Source organism: Canis lupus, chromosome 13, assembly GCF_048164855.1.
Source record: "Canis lupus baileyi chromosome 13, mCanLup2.hap1, whole genome shotgun sequence".
NCBI lineage: Eukaryota > Metazoa > Chordata > Mammalia > Carnivora > Canidae > Canis > Canis lupus.
In genome coordinates, this window is record NC_132850.1 from 52,347,933 (window position 1) to 52,362,443 (window position 14,511).

The following is a 14,511-nucleotide window of genomic DNA, read 5'->3' on the forward strand; positions in this document are numbered from 1 at the left end:
GCCCTGGGCAAGCTCCCCGGGCCGGGCCGACCTGCGCGCCGTCCCGCGGCTCTCGGCGCGGATTAGCTGCGGCGGGGTGCGGGGGCCGCCAGGCCGGCGCCACGTCACCGGGATTAGCCCCCGCCTGGCGGCGCATGGGGACCAGATGTCCCTCCGCCCGGCGCCGCCGCGCAGGATGGACGTGAGCCGCCGGGGAGCCCCCGGGAGCCGCGCACGCCGCGCTCGGGGCCCGCGGGACCCAGCCCCCGGGCAGCTTGCCCCGCGCCGGGCGGCGGCTGTCCCTGCGGCCCGGCCCTCGGAGCGCAGCGGCCGGTGAAGCAGCCCCAGGGCGCGCCCCCCGGGGGACGGACTGCCCGGGCCGCGGGGGGAGCCCGAGCCGAGCGCGGGCCGGAGCCGGAGCCGGAGCGGGAGCGGGAGCGGGAGGCGGAGCCGGAGCGGGAGCCCGAGCCCGACCCGCGGGCGGTGAGTGAGCGCGGCGGGGGCCGGGCGGGGGCCGGGCGGGCGCCCCCTCCGCCCTCCGCCCTCCGCCCTCCGCCCTCCGCCCTGGGCCGGGTCCCGGCGGGCTGCGGTGTGGCCGACCCGCTTCCGGATCCTGCGGCTGCGGGCGCTGTGGCCCGGGCTGTGCGGCCCCGGGCCCCGCCGGCCGAGGGCGCCCTGGGGGGATGCGGCGGGGGGTGGGGGGGGCGCCGCGCCTGCATCTCTGTGCACAGCTTCGCCGTAAAGCTGTTGACGTCATTTTGCACGGAGCAGAAGGTGGATCTGCTGCGGTCTTAAAAGCAGGAACTTTAATCATTTCTTAAAAGATGTTATTCATTCACTCCTGATAGAGACACACAGAGGCCGAGACCCAGGCCGAGGGAGAAGCAGGCTGCACGCGGGGAGCCCGACGCGGGACTCGACCCCGGGTCTCCAGCACCAGGCCCCGGGCCGAAGGCGGCGCTGAACCGCCGAGCCACCCGGGATCCCCGCATTGTTTTTTTAAATGCGTTTCCTCTCTCCCTCTGTCTCAAACTTTGGTCGTTTTGCAAAACTGACTGCTCGGATAGATTTCCTTCCTGTTAGCTTCCGTGCTGCTCCAGCTCACGCTACGCTTCTAGTTTATGAGAGGAGGGAGCTGTTGATTCTTGAAGGTTTGCAGGACTCTTTTTCGATGCATGTGTCGTGTATTTTGAAAATGCAGGCCCCACGTTGGAAACTGCCTGCCGCCGAGGAGTGGGGCGGGGAGAAAGGTTCGTTGCATGAAACGCCTGTCAGATCCAGAGCATTCTAGGAAACCCAAATTTGTTCCCACCTGTAATCCAACCCCATCGAGCAACTGGTAGCATTTTTACCCCTCTGCTTCCCCGGGAAATCATCGGCCTTAAATTATGAAACAGAAACAGCTTCAGATTCAAATGCTTTTTACGTAGTTTGTTTTAAAGTCCCGAGAGTTTCAGACACCCAAAGATTAGGTGAGCCCTTAGGGAAAGAGACATTGTTATTCCTGTGGACTATGTACACTAATGCTTTTTTTCACTGGACAATTTTTAGCCTATAAAAATGGAGATTGGTTTTTTCATCGATATTTTGAGAATGTGGTTATGGGATTGATGCACGACAACTTGAACTGCCAGGTTCCTTTACCCAGGGATGGAAGGACGGTGCCCGGGTCACTACCTCCTGGCCCTACTTAACCTCTAGTTTCAGATTTCCACTTGATTTCATTCTTGGCAGATGTAGTACCTGCCCTTCAGCTGAAAGAAAAAAAGAGCAGGAATGATTCAGAACACCTTGACTATAACAACCTTAACGAATGAGGCAAAGAATTTGTTGTTTTTTTCTAAGAGTTTATTTATTCATGAGAGACAGAGAGAGAGAGGCAGAGACACAGGCAGAAGGAGAAGCAGACTCCAGGCAGGGAGCCCAACATGGGACTCGATCCCGGGTCTCCAGGATCAGGAGGCAAGGAATTTGATTGAATTCTTTATGACACACATTATGTTTCCTTCCTCTGCAAAATGAGGGACATTGAACAATTAAGGACTAAATTAAGACAAAACAAAACAAAACCTTTGCCTTCCTCCTCCCTTAAGGTAGATATGGATTTGGTTGAGTTGGCCAAGGCCACATACATTAATGAAGTGTCTCTCCGGTGAGGTAATTCACTTATATTCTGGGCTAGGTACAGGGTTAACCCCACACCTCCTTACTCACCTTCATAAATGCACATTCTTCTCATTGCTCTTTTCTTTCTAACCTTTTCTACACCATTCCTTTGAGATGAATACTACGATTCTCTTTTGGATCATGGAATCTACAATATCATTACATTTCAGTGTCAAGATTTGTTTAGGTGACAGTGTTCCTTATCAGTACTCTCAGATTTCCCCAAATCCTGTCTTTACTTTCCTGGAAAATCCTAGGTCTCTCAAATCCGCGGTTGGAAATTCGACCATATCTTTCAAAAGTAAACATGGCATCTACATCTTGAATTGTTTTTCTTGCATTATCATTTTAATGTTGTCTCGCGTGGTTTCCTGATTGTCTGGTCAGCTTGTTATTTCTGCTTCATATTGGAACACAAGTGGATGGAACTTCTCATAGGACACGGAATATAAATGGGGTCAGGAGTCTTCCTGAGAAGTAACAGCATAGACTCTGACCTTTTCTTTGGTCTGTCCTTCCTTAGGTTGAATTCTGTTCTTTGAATTTTTGTCCACTGACTACTCTAGAAAGAGCTGGATATTTACCTTGGGGCTCAGGAGTGATCTGTTTGGCCTTTTCAGAGCAGCTATAATTTACTACTGCGAGTGCTGCTTGGTGAGAATTTGCCTGTTCAGTGGAGATAAGTCAATCCAGTAATACAGTAATGCCCGAGGAACCTTTGAAAATGCTATCCTGAAATCCTAGGGAGATAGCATTATCAGCACTTTTTCCTCTCACCACTCCACTAAAAATAACACTGCACGGTTCTTACCATCTAGGATTATAAATTCCCCAAAGACAACTTTTAGTTTGATTTGTTCAGGCTCTAAAAGGTTTATGCTGGCAGGTACCGGCAAGATGTTTTTGATGCTGGTGCTAATGATGTGGGTAAGAACAATGAGTTTTCTTATGTGTTTTGTGAGAAAATAGATTCCTGGATGTCTGAGAAACCTCTCTAAGACTGTTACCTTAAAAGCCTTGAGTTAAGGGGCAACCGGGTGGCTCAGTCAGTTAAACATTGGGGTCTTGGTTTAGGCTCAGGTCATGGTCTCTGGGTCATGAGATAGAGCCCCGTGATGGGCTCCGCACTCAGTGGGGAGTCTGCTTGAGATTCTCTCTCTCTCCCTTTGCCTCCATTCATGCTCTTTCTCTTTCTCAAAATAAATAAAACCTTAAAAAAAAAAAAAAAAAGGCCTTGAGTCAAGGCTGAGATACTATTATACTGTTACCAACATTATTTTTTGTGCCCTTTATATATTAGACCCTGAGACTGACCTGCTGGTTGGAAGGTCTAAATAAGCCCCTGCAAGTCTGTGAGTTTAGTTCATTATTTTCCTTGGAAGAGAATAAATAGTAGGTCTTTGATATGGATAGAATTTGGTCTTAGAAGAACTGACAAGTGCAACTTTTGAGATAAGCAAGTAGAGGGGAAATGAAGGAGAGGAAATCTAGTGACTGAGCCACTGTGTACTAGCCACTCAGCTTTTATGTGTTTTTTGAGAATTTAGTGGAAATTCGGCCTCAGAAACAGATTTCGTAGGCAAATGTTTTGTCATACAAAAGCTAATTCTTTCCTGTGTACAACTATCGTTTTTGCATATCCTGCCTGTGAATCTCATTTTAATCCTTGAACAGAAATATCCCCTCCCTAGAATTTTCACTACATTCTTTTTCTTAACATACTGGATGTCTGGATGAAATTTATTTGGGCAGAAGGGCTGGCCTGGAAGATTAGGATGTGTCCTTGAGTCAAACAAAAACATTGTCAGCATGTTTATTAACTTAGGACACTTTAGTAGTGCTCAAACGGAAACTGTGGATACAGGTTTGCTTCTGCCTTAACTGCAGTAAAACATGAGGCAACCTAAGAAGTGCAGACTTTTGGAACCAGAGCAGTTTGCAGAAATGTGCTGGAGATGGTTGGAATCCTGGAAGGTGATTAGCCTTTTAAATCCCTATATCCTTATTGTAAATTATTTCTAAGTTTTATTTTTTTAAAAAGATTTTGTTTATTTATTCATGAGAGACACACAGAGACATAGGCAGAGAGAGCAGGCTCCCTGTAGGGAGCAGGAGGCGGGACTCGATCCCAGGACCCTAGGATCATGGTCTGAGCTGAAGGCAGACGCTTAACCGCTGAGCCATCCAGTTGCCCCTGATTTCTAAGTTTTAGAAGGTCAGCTGTTTGAGGGATGTTTTGTTTAAAGATAATCACTGATTTAAACCACATATCAAGAGAGAATAAAGTCTTGCTGACCTGCTTATCTCCCACTAGGGTAAGGACTAGCATTTTAGGACTCTCATTAGGCCTTCAAGGGTGATGACTTGGAGGACCAGGAGGAAGTAAACAAAAGCGAAAGTCTTTCAGATTATGACTCCCGAAAAGAGGTCTGACATAAGACCAAAAATGTGAAGGACTAGACTCATTTTTGTTTCAGATTATTCTGTCCAATTAGAAGAAAGGAAAGATGTTTTCAAGCCCAGGCTGTCTGCTAGCAGGATAATTAGGCAAATATTATGTTTCAAGACCCCCACTTTATGATCGGAAAAGTACAATCTAGTGAAAGGTGAGGCATATGCCTTGGAAGAAATTTCCAGCCTTGGGTGGTAATGTTAGACATTAGTGTGCATCCTCCTCCCCACTGTTCATTGACTTCCTCACCTGGGAAAGAGGTCTAAGGCTTGGGAGGACCCTCTTCTATAGTCCAGCTATAGCCACTCCCTGAGGGAATCACGATGGCCCCTGGACGTGAGATTTGCTTCTGTTGGCAGAGAAAGTTATGTTCTTGCCTTTTTCAACACAACCTGGGTGAAGTGACACTTGCTGTGTATTCCAAGACTATTCGATGCAGGCCTCTCTGTCCCTATAATGTTTCTTCCCTAGCCACCAAACAGTTCACCAGGGAGCAGGCTAGCACTAAAATGATCCTCAATACAGGCATTCCTGGAGGGTAAATGATAGATATACTTGAACCTCGCCTAAGGATATGAGATCAGGTCTCTTTAATCATGAGAATAACCTCTCAGACTAAACAAAGACCGTCTCGTTTGCTAACCACCTGTGATTTATTCAAATTAGTGTTACACATTCGACAGTGGTGTCAAAGCTAGATTATAAAACTGCCTATAAGAATGAGTTTTCTGGGCCTTTGCATAGGAATAAAACAGGGCAATTCGCCACATGGAATGGGATTTGCATCTTGTTAGCCTGCCTGCCTGTCCTCGGGTACTGGTTGCGATGGGAGGGTGCATGTCTTTGTAGCTGGCAGTCTAACTTACTTTTCATTCTGCTGGGAATTAAACTAGTGAACTAGAAGCATGAGGAGTTGGGTGGAGGAGGACAAAGAGGCAGGAACTTGCAGGATCTTCAAAAGGAAGGGAGCCTGGGGTCAGTCTGATACCACCCCCCCCCCCTTTTTTTTTTTTGCTGTACTTTTCATCTCTGTGACTTAATTATCTTATAACTGGAAGTTTTTTTTTTTTTTTGTAATTCAAAATCAGTGGTACAGTTGGCCTTCACGACAGCACAGGCTACCTCGGGGCATAGTAATCTCCTCAGTGTTGGCGAGTGAATTATCTCCCTGCAGCACTGGGCCAGCTGGCTCCCCTTTATCGGTCAGCATATGTTCAGAGTTTCCCTCGCTTACTCCACGCATTGGATCTGTTAGGAAAGGCAAAATAATCGCCATTTGAGTCAAAGGAGGAGATTATAAAAGGGAACTTAAGAAATGTTAGCATTTCTTGGATACCCTCTTATTTAGTGTGGCCGATCCGAGGCCACCCAAGGAAAGTGTATCAAAAGGTACTTGAATGAGCAGGATGTTTGTGTCTTGATTGCTGCAGAAAACAAATGGCAAAAATTAGGGGCCTTTTTCTTCTAAATCTCAGCCCGTAACGAAGCCACTGGCCCAAACCCAATTTAGTAGTTCTGGAATGTGGTCTCCAGATTCCTGGTACCATTAAAAAGAATTCTTTTCTTACAAAGCTCTTTCCATTTTAGAGAAGCAATACTTCATCAGTCTGATGGGCCACACACTCTACAACTAATGAGCTTTAAGTAGGAAATCCTTTGTTTTGCCCCAGGTCAGATGGAAGCTACACGGTCGTGTTGCATGATAAGGTGATGTGACAGGTGCCATTTGCCTAGAGGAAGGATGAGCAGAGGCTAACTGCACTGTTGATCCTGTGTCTCCCTATTGTGGACCATTAAGTAGCAATTACCCTTGGAACGTCCTTCATCCCTTTCCTCTCTAAACGTCTCAATCCAGAAACCTTAAGTACAAAATAACTCCCCGAAGGCTAAAACCCATACAAAGCTGCCAAACCACATACCAAAACCACATGAAAAAATTTAGAAGACTGGGAAGGGAACAGGTGGGAATGATGGGTGTGGGGGTCCTGTTCATATTCAGTGGCCCCCTTTTCTGATGATGTTTACTCCAGTATTTCCACTTTAGCTACAGATCCCACAGAAGAACAAATGTTTTATTCATTTTTAACACAATTTCATTGAAAGAAAAAAACCAGATTTCTCAGAGATTTCCTCGACAAGGATTTTACTTGTAGTCCACATACATTGTTTTGCTTGAACAAAGGTTCTGAATTTTTAATAAGCTCCTGTTAGAGATCAAATTCATCCTACTTCCTAAAGAGCCTTTACATATCAAGAATGGGAAATCATTAAGAATTTGATTTGAATAGTTAAAGCAGTTTCTGTACTAGGAGGAAGGCAGATTTACTGGGTTATGAAATTCTTAATTCCATCTGCATGGGAGCTGGTTTTCATTTGTAATGCAGTACAAAATATTCTTGGCATGTTTGGGGCTTATTCCACACAGGATGCTCCATGCTAGAACTAAATCTAGCTGGAACTAAATTTCTTTTCCTAGACTTTTTTTTTTTCCTAAGCTGTTTTCTCTTCCCCAAGTCCCTTGGATAAATGCACTCATCAAAGTGCTTCCAGAGCTACCTGTGACTGGGTTAGTCTTCAATCTTCATTATTCAGCCATTCTTCTAGTATCTGTTGATGGGTGGTCAGGGAAGGGATCAGGGGTTTACCAGCAGACCAGGTCAAGACACTTAGACCTCCAGCTTGTGTCCTAGATCTATTTTCCAGTCCCTAGAGATTCAGGGCCCAGCTCTCTGGATTTTACACATCATCTCTGCTATAATACACGTGTTTTTTTTTTTTTTGTTTTTTTTTTATGATAGTCACAGAGAGAGAGAGAGAGGCAGAGACATAGGCAGAGGGAGAAGCAGGCTCCATGCACCGGGAGCCCGATGTGGGATTCGATCCCGGGTCTCCAGGATCGCGCCCTGGGCCAAAGGCAGGCGCCAAACCACTGCGCCACCCAGGGATCCCAATACACGTTTTTAATAAGCATGCTGTATTTGGCGTCTACAACTTAAGAGCGATCACTTGATTCACTTGAAATCCTTGGCCCATGTGTAAAATTTGTGAAACAAATACCAAACCTGAAGAAAAGAAAAAAAATTAATGGAACCCCTTTAAAATAGAAACATTTAAGTTAAAAAACAAGTCTAAATTCATATGGCTGATTTTGTAGGGAAGATTTGGTGGTTTTAGGATGTGAATACTAGCCAAACACATGGAGTCTGTATACTACTAAAGCTCATCTTCATAGGAAATTGGAGTGAAGGTTTGGCTCTTCCCTGTTTCAATATGCTCATGGGATGAACCATATTGGAATTCTAAATTGACAGATTGACTTGCTTTTTTGTATTGCAGGCAGATGTAGCAATTCTTGATTAATTTTCAGCCTTAAAACTGGTAGAACACAATTACCAAAGCAAAACAAAACATTAAATAAACTCTTCAATTAGACATAATGTATTATCTTGTGGATTTATTGCACCAGAGCTGATTATGTCAGGGCCTGTTATTTTTTCCAAAAGCCTGGGATCCTGCATGCCTTAGGTAGACTGAGCTGACTGTATGCTGTCTCTCTTTTATTTATGAAGATAACCCTGCTGACCCACCAGGATGTGCTTTGCAGCTTTCTCCATCCCTCCTCTCACTCTGTATTAGATGTGAAAATTATTGGTCCCTGTGGCATGAATCTAGAAGACCCAGCTCACTTGGCTCAAGTGCATGGTTTCATCAGCATATACTAGCTAACTAGCTGAGCTAAATTGGCACTGGGATGATAATAATGATTTAATCCCATGTTTGAGCACATCTTTACCTTTTAAAGATCACCTTCACATAAATTATTCCGTCTTACCTTTACAAAAACTCTGCAAGATAACATTTTAGAAATGAGGAAATTAAGACTCTAAGCAGTCCAGTGACTTTTCCAGTAAAGGAGGAAGTAGGACTCACACCTGTGACATCCTTCTCTCACTAAACCAAAATGCTCAGTAAAATTTGATTGGATGACGTATGATAAAATAATACAAAAATTGTGGACAGCTCTAGATGAAAGGATGTTTTATCAAGGAAACAAATCTAAAAAGCAAAAAAAAAAAAAAAGGAAACAAATCTAGGAAGGTGTTTGGAAAAGTGGTTTCCAATAGAGAATAGTCACCAAACATTTAACTGTAAACCTGAGAATACCACACAAAAAAACCATCAGGGAGCTATGTAAACAAGACATAATCAAGTGTGTGTCAGTTTATATGATATATCTATATGATATAGAGACGAGAAGTACAATGACGATTCAGAGAAAAGAGAGAAAAACATAAGCCAAGAAAGCAGGGACAGTAAACTGAGGAAGAGGGATGAAAGTTAGAGCTTAAAGACTGTCAAGATTTAGATGGAAGAGAAGTGGATGGGGTGCGGTAGGCTGGGAACACCCCGAGCAAGGGTACAGAGCCACTGTCCAGGTGGGGGTTGGCAGGGAGACACATCTGATTGCAGGAGGGACTGACCAGAGGGTCTGGGTAGGGCCGTGTTGGAAAATAACAATGGGGCCACACCAAAGAGGATCTTTAGTGCCAGACAGAGAAGTGTGAACGGATGTTTGGGTGCTGCAGTGTGTGAGCAGCGTTGGTTCCTTCTGAGGGCTGTGAGGGAGAGAGAATCTGTTACAGCTCTCTCCCAACTTCTGGTGGCCTCAGGCATGCCTTGGCCGGTAGGTGGTGTTCTCCTTGTTCTCCTCTCTTCACATCATCTTCCTTGTATGCATGTCTTGGTGTCCAGTCCCCCCTTTTTATAAGGACACCAGTCATACTGGATTAGGACCCACCCTAATGACCTCATTTTAAACATTTTTAAAATTTGTTTGTTTATTTATTTATTTATTTTTTACATTTTTTAAATTTATTTGAGAGAGAAAGGAAGAGCACTGAGGGAGAGGGAGAAGGAGAAGCAGATTCCCCACTGAGCAGGGAGCCCAATGCAGGGTTTGACCTCATGATGCTGAGATCATAACCTGAGCTGAAGGCAGACGCTTACCCAACTGAACCACCCAGGCACCCCTAATGACCTCATTTTAATTGATCACCTCTATGAAGATCTATTTCCAAATAAGGGCACATTCTCAGATACTGGGATCTTCAGCATATCTTTTTCGGGGAGATAGATTCAGCCCACAACAGGAGCCTTTAAAGAGTATTGAGCTGCAGAGTAAGAGGGAGAAAGGTTGTTTCAGTAAAGATGCACTGACCACAGAATGCAAAACACACCGCAGGGAAGGGAGGGAGCCGTGGGCTGGGAGCGGAGGATGGGAAAGAAATTAGGTAACATCTGCAGACATTTTAGAGGAAGAGCTGAGGGACCCCTGGGTAGCTCAGTGGTTGAGCATCTGCCTTTGGCTCAGGGCATGATCCCAGGGTCCTGGGATCTAGTCCCACATCAGGCTGCCCACAGGGAGCCTGCTTCTCCCTCTGCCTGTGTCTCTTTCTGCCTGTCTTTCTCTCGTGAATAAATAAAATCTTTTAAAAAACTTTAAAAAATAAAGGAAGAGTTGAAAAGATTGAAATAGTCCCAGTGCTAATACATTATTAAGTCTAGAACGTGATGGTTCACAGAGCACTCTGTCCCCTTTGGTCTTGATGACACAGAAGGCTGGGTGGTGTCTCCAGGGCTTCTGGCCTGGGAGAAGGACCAGTGATGAGGTCGTCTGCACCGGTGAGGGCAGCTGGCAAAGGTAGCACATGAGGGGGGACAGAGCCCAGTGGAGACGTCCACGGGGGTCACTGGCCATCCGAACCATGTGTCCTCATCTCTCTAGACATGGACTTGGGGAGTCAGGTGCGTTCAAGCAGTCCTTTGGACCTTGGGAGTGGGGAGATCTCTGAGGGAGAGGATTTAGAGAAAGCGGTGGGCTTGGTATCTGGCAGATTCCCAGATTTAGAGGATTACTGGTGAGTCAAAGCAGCATTTAAGGAGGCAGAGGAGAAACTGTCAAGCTCTCTGCCTCCAAAGCTGAAGAGAAAGAGTTCTGTGTGGAAGTGTCAGTGCCGGGAGCCACAGGAAGGTGGGAGGAGAACACCAAGGAACTGGCTCAGGACCCATGCCATAGGAGCTGCAGAAGGAGAAAGTGTCAGGGAGAGGAAGGGAGGGAGAGGATGGCCTTCATGGGGTGGCGGGGTCAAGGAAAGGGTCGGGGGCTTTGATTTTCCAGTCGTGTTTTTGAGATACGGTTTATGTATGGTGGCATCACCCCGTCTGGTGTTCAATTCTGGGAGCTTCGATAATCCCCAGGCCGTGTAACCAGCACCACCACCAAGACAGAGAACAGTTATGTCACCCTCATTATTCCTTCGTGTTGGGGGCCTTATCAGAGGAAACGCATGTGTGTTTGGAGCCAGAGGGGAGGGGAGCTGTGCTCAAGGAGAAAGTGATGGTGCTCAAGAGGAAAGGAAGGGTTCACTGAGGGAGTGAGGCCCTGGAGGTGGTGAGGAGGCGGATAGGATGGGCCCCAAAAGGGGTTAATTCCAGTGAGAAGGAATATTTCCCCTCTTCCTCTGAAGTGGAAGGAAGGAGGAATGTGTACCTTCAAAGTCTATGATACATTGGGGGGCAAATTCCTTGAGTCCTGCCAACAAAACCATTTCCTGCTGAGCAAGATGGTAAATGTCATATTCCATAACTTCCGCCTTGGTGGTATTATTTCCTATTGCAATTACTGTCTGCAGGAATTACATCAAAGTGGAGGGCAGACGCATGGCTGCATTTCTTTGGGCTCAGTGCCCAAATCCTGCTAATACTGTAGCAATTTTAGAACTGATACTTCCAGATTCTCCAAAGTTAAGGGCATCTGCATCCTTTCCTATTCCATACAGTGGAAAAACTTGGCAGCAGAAATGGCTTTGGTCCCTGTAAGTGCCTCACTGCTGAAGAGCCAGCTTCCACAGACGTGTCCTCCAGGCATGATTTGGTGGGAGGGATTCGTTTCTCATCTTGTTGTGCTTTTAACTTAAAATCGCCCTGAAGTAAATTTCCCTCCTAGCATCTGTGATGTCACTTCCATCGCCTCATGTTGGGTGTCCCACTGCCATCACCTGAGCGGGGGTGGGAGTCAGGAGAGTGTTGCACAGCAGTCCTCAAAGCGTGGGTTTGAAGAGTGCATTGGGAATCAAACTGTGGGCTATAACCAGCCTACTTAAAAAGTGAAATAGAGTAAGACACAGCAGAGGACTAAGTGTGACCTCATGCAACTTATGTTTCAGTGAAGTGTATGTATCTGTACTGAACTGCAACATAAAGTAGGTCTCTACTGTGGATCACAGGCACAAACATTTGAGAAATTCAGGTGTGGAAGTGTATGGGTCCTCTACCAATAGTGTGGCCTTAGGCAGGATACTGAATGTTCTGGTGGCTTAGTTAGATACATAGTCTGTAAAATGGGGGTAATAACAGTATCATTTCATATGGTTGTTGAAAGATTAAGAGAAAATGCAAAAAGTGTTATGGACTGCCCCTGGTTAGTGGTCAGTGCTTAGTGTTATGATCTCTTTCCTGCCTTAATCTCCAGCTCAAATATTTGTTTCCTACCTAGACCTTTCTTCTGAGCCTGGAACTGTGAACCTAGCAGCCCATTTGACATCTCCACGTGGTGGTCCCCCAGTCCTTTCCAACTCAACATATCCAAACTTGAACTCAGCTCCTCCCCACCTTCTTTCTCCAGTCCTCACCAACCCACTCTCCGCCCTGCCTCCAAGCATGCAGATCCCCCAGCTGCTCCTCCTGAATTCACTTGCCTCTGGAGGATGTTGCCATTCACCCACCATCTAGGTTGTCTGAGCATCATCTTACTAATGCTTCTAGTAAAAGAATTCTAAGCCTGGGTCATCATCCTTGAACACTCGATTTAGTGAAATTCTGCTCCCAGTCTTGCCCTGTTCATCACACCTCAACTGGATTGTGTCCTTCCTTTCCAGTCTTTCATGTTTCTAAGTCTTCAGTGGCTCTCATAGCTTTCAGGTTAAAGTTCATACTTTCAGTTTACAAAGCAAGGCCCACCATGGCCTGGCCTCTGCCTGCCTCTCCTCTTGCCCCCAGCCTAGTACTGCACACTCTCCTGAGCAGGTCTTCCCCTGCTGATATATACACCTGCAACGCTTGCTCCACCTTTCATTGCGTGGCTAACTTTATTTGGGCTTCTTAGCTCAAGATTGATGTTCAGGTCAGAGAAACTTAAGTTTGAATCCCCTAATCAATAGTTAATAGCCATGTGATTCCGAGAAGTGACTTTCTGAAGCAGTTGAAGATCTGGGAATGGGAATAACAATGCCTAGCTCGTAGAGTTGTGAGAATTAAATGAATGACCATGTGTAAAGAACAGTGTCTGGCACATAATAAATAAATGGTTGTGACTGTTGTTTTATTTATAATACTTATTTTTAATTTTAATAAAGGCTCAGCTTACTTCCTCTGGGCCTGAGTGTCAGGTTGTCAAAGAGCTGAGTTGTTTCTCCTGACTATTCTTCCCTCTCTTCTTCCCTTGACCAACCTCTACCTGTCCCTTAAGGTTCAATCCAAGGGTCACCTCCTTGGGGACTCTTCACAACCCCCTGGGCTCCCAGGGTAGTCGTCTTAACCTCTGTCAGAGTACCTGGCTGCCTGAACAGTGATACGTTCTTTCCCCCTGGATTCTAAGTCTCCTGAGGGGACTCCTGAGTCTCCCTGGTATGCCTTGTTCATACCAAGCTCCCTCTGTGCATGCAGGTGCCTGACATACAGTACATGATTAATAAATGTTTCATTAATGAATGGATGGATGAGCAAACTCTTGTAATTACTTTCTTACTGGTGTCCCTGTTTTCTCTCTTTCAAGAAACTCATCCTGTTAATTGCAACCAAATTAGTTCTCTTAAAGTAGAATTGTGTCACTCAAATTTTGCTGTCAGTGCACTCTACTAACACTGGCAGGTAGGGCCATTTACAAGATGGCTTCCTTTTTTTTTTTTTTAAAGATTGATTGATTGATTGGTTTATGATAGACACAGCAGAGAGAGAGAGAGAGGCAGAGACACAGGCAGAGGGAGAAGCAGGCTCCATGCAGGGAGCCCGATGCAGGACTCGATCCCGGGACTCCAGGATCATGCCCTGGGCCAAAGGCAGGCGCCAAACCGCTGAGCCACCCAGGGATCCTACAAGATGGCTTCTATGTAGTGTTCCAGTCATTCCTTCTATTTTCCCCATATCTTGTATCTTATGCAAAACTAGGCTGTTTTCACTCCTTTGTACCTACCCACGCTGGCTCTTTCTGCTTGGAAACAATTAACATCTTAACTGCCTACTGTTCCCCCTTTCATCTTCACCTGTCACAGTCTCACGACCTTGGAAACCCTCTCAAATGCTACCGCACAACAATTCCAGAACCCTTGCTGATCCATGTTTTCTTTCTCTTTTTTTTAAAAAAAATTTAAAAATTTTTAAGAGAGAGGCAGAGACCTAGGCAGAGGGGGAGAAGCAGGCTCCCTGTGGGGAGCCTGATGTGGGACTTGATCCCAGGACCTCAGGATTACGACCTGAGCCAAAGGCAGACGTTCAACCAATGAGCCACCCAGGTGCCCCTATTTTCTCTTTTTTTAAGAAAGATTTTATTTCTAAGTAATCTCTACACCCAACATGGGACTCAAACTGACAACTCAGATCAAGAGTTGCATGCTCTCCTGACTGAGCTAGCCAGCCCTTGATCCATTTCCTAAACAAAAGAAGGTTTCCACAGTCCTCCTTTGTACCCTATACCACCTGCCATGGACTTTTCTCCTGGAGAAAGACCGCTCTTTATCTACCAAGTTATTTACATACTTCTTACTGATGGCAAGTTCTTTGACTCCGAGGATTGTGTCTTAAATGCCTTTGTAAACCTAACGGCATCTAGAATATTATGTTGCTTATTGCTTCTCATA

General features: G+C 45.8%; 1 protein-coding gene across 12 annotated transcripts in view; it reads left to right on the plus strand.

Moving 5' to 3' along the window:
- TRIM2 (tripartite motif containing 2) overlaps nucleotides 1–14,511 on the plus strand; it is a 169,709-nt gene that overhangs the window by 69,717 nt on the left and 85,481 nt on the right. The window contains exon 1 of one of the 12 annotated variants that reach the window (XM_072773694.1): nucleotides 312–462. The exons of 10 other annotated variants lie outside the window; for them this stretch is intronic. The gene's annotated coding sequence lies outside the window, so the exon portion shown is untranslated. Of the gene's footprint in view, nucleotides 1–311; nucleotides 463–14,511 lie in introns of those variants that run through there. One more of the 12 variants, XM_072773693.1, reaches the window with a different exon arrangement.